The sequence below is a fragment of the Octopus bimaculoides genome, chromosome 1 (genome assembly GCF_046866305.1).
Source record: "Octopus bimaculoides isolate indiv1 chromosome 1, ASM4686630v1, whole genome shotgun sequence".
NCBI lineage: Eukaryota > Metazoa > Mollusca > Cephalopoda > Octopoda > Octopodidae > Octopus > Octopus bimaculoides.
The window spans coordinates 6645915-6648414 of NC_142928.1; positions in this window are offsets into that span (position 1 = coordinate 6645915).

Sequence of the window (2500 nt, forward strand, 5' to 3'; positions counted from 1 at the left end):
CAGAGACATACAGATACATGCACTCATATATATATATATATATATATACGACAGGCTTCTTCCAGCTTCCGTCTACCAAATCCACAAGGCTTCGGTCGGCTCGAGGCTATAGTAGAAAATACTTGTCCAAGGTGCTAGGCTGTGGGACTGAACCCGGAACCATGTGGTTGGTAAGCAAGCATCTTTCCACACAGCCATGCCTGTGTCTATGTACAAATACACTATACGATCAACGATGCACTCGTCTTGACCGCCTAGGACAACATAGTCTAATGTGTCTGTTTTTCTAAAGGAGTGTGATGTGATCTGAAGGAGGTTTCGATGTTATTTCTTTACGGCCATGGGAATCATGTGGAGGGCCATGTCTGGAAAGTCCCAAAATGAACAGAGCAGTGGTTGATGAATATTTTCCCACCAACCATTAAGGTTTTAAAAGAAACAGAATGAGTACAACCAGTAATTAAGATCTGTTTTCACAGACAATTTCAAATTAATAAGATTTTCAACAAAATTTAAAGAAACACAACACCACGTTTAAAAAAGAAAGACCCCCCCCCCCCCGCCCCGACAAAAAAATCCCGCTCAAAAGTTCTGCTTACACGCATTTACAAGATGTCATGTTATAATGACAGATTATTTCATGGAATATTCCAGAAACCAACCTTAAACTGGAAAAATAATCAACTTTAACAAAAATATTTGCGAGTTTTCAAACAAATTCTTCAGATGACGCTTTTCTGTGATGGTTCAGTCTGCGAGAAATAACAGCCAAATCCCTCTCAAATCATACCTTTTTGTTTTACAAAGAAGTACAAAAGGTAAAGCGGTGATAGTAGGGGTAGTAGTAGGGTTACACTATATCAGGCGGGACTGGTATGGCTGGAATGTTTTTCGCGGTAGATCTGTTAGATCAGGGTCAACTTGGGACTAAACAGCAACTAATCTTCCATCGTATTTTGACACTGTTGTCCAATTAATATTCTCAATTTAGTTAATTAAGACTATAATTAATTTTAATTTCTCCAACAATTTAAAGTTTTCTCTAGACATTTATCAACTTGAAATATCATAAAGTATTATGTCTCACTTATATAATAATACTTCACACCCTCTCTTTTTCTCTCTGTGTATCAGTCCAATCTCCCACACTCTCCCTCTCCTTCTCTCTCTCCTTCTCTCTCTCTCTCTCTCAAATGTTTTTCTTTAGTTTTCTCTATTTAATTTCTTTGTCTTTCAGCCCCCTCTTTCCCCATTTCCTAAAAACCTTTCCTTTTTCATAACAAACATTATTATTTGCGTTAAAACATGCAAACATGCACGCATAAGTATATAGATATAGATATATGTATGTATGTATATATGTATGTATATGAATATATATATGTATGTATTTATACATATATGTGTATGTATATATATATGTATATATATGTGTGTATGTATGTATATATATATATGTATATATATATACACATACATATATACATAAACATGTATATACATACGTATGTATATATATTCATATGTATATGCACATATATGTATACATACATACATACATACATACATACATACATACATATATATATATATATATATATATATGTATATATATATATATATATATATATGGATGTATATATATATATATATATATATATATATATATATATATATATATATATATATATATATATATATATTTGTATTTTTATATGTATGTATATATACATATATACATACAGACATATATGGAGTCTGTGTCGGAATTCTTGCTTGATAATAGCGTTTACTTTACTTTGGCTCTTCGAATACACTCACACGCACATATACACACATACATATACATACACACACATCTATATATTTATGTATACATACCTTTGTGTGTGTGTGTGTGTGTGTGTGTGTGTGTGTGTGTGTATGTGTGTGTGTGTGTGTGTGTGTGTGTGTGTGTGTGTGTGAGGAAACAAAAAGTAAATAAAGATGAAAATGTGAATAGGCTGTGAATAAATAGGCTGCTCCAGGAGTTTTCAAACTGTGGTCCGCAAGGACAAGACAGGGGGTCCGTGGACAGCAAATACTTTTTATGGGCAATTTGATTTTATATATGTTTTTTAATAGAAATCTTTTAATTGACAATAAACCTATTTTGTTAAATACTGTTAAATAAATAAATTAAAAATATATGTTATTTTAAGCAAATATTTATGTATAAATTTCATAAGCGTTTTTAAAGGGGTCCCTAAGGTAAAGCCTGAAATATAAAAGGGTCCGCAAGTCAAAAAGTTTGAAAACCCCTGGACTGGGCGAGCAAAGAAGGTATATCGACGTAGATAAGAGTATCCTTAAGGGCCATGTATGTATTCACGCTTATTTTTATGCCAAAGTATATATTGTAATATAGAATAAGGCTTGAAATATGGGGGTTGCGTTAGTCGAATACATGGACGCCAGTGCATGACTGGTACTTAATTTAACGAACCCGAAGAATAAAAGG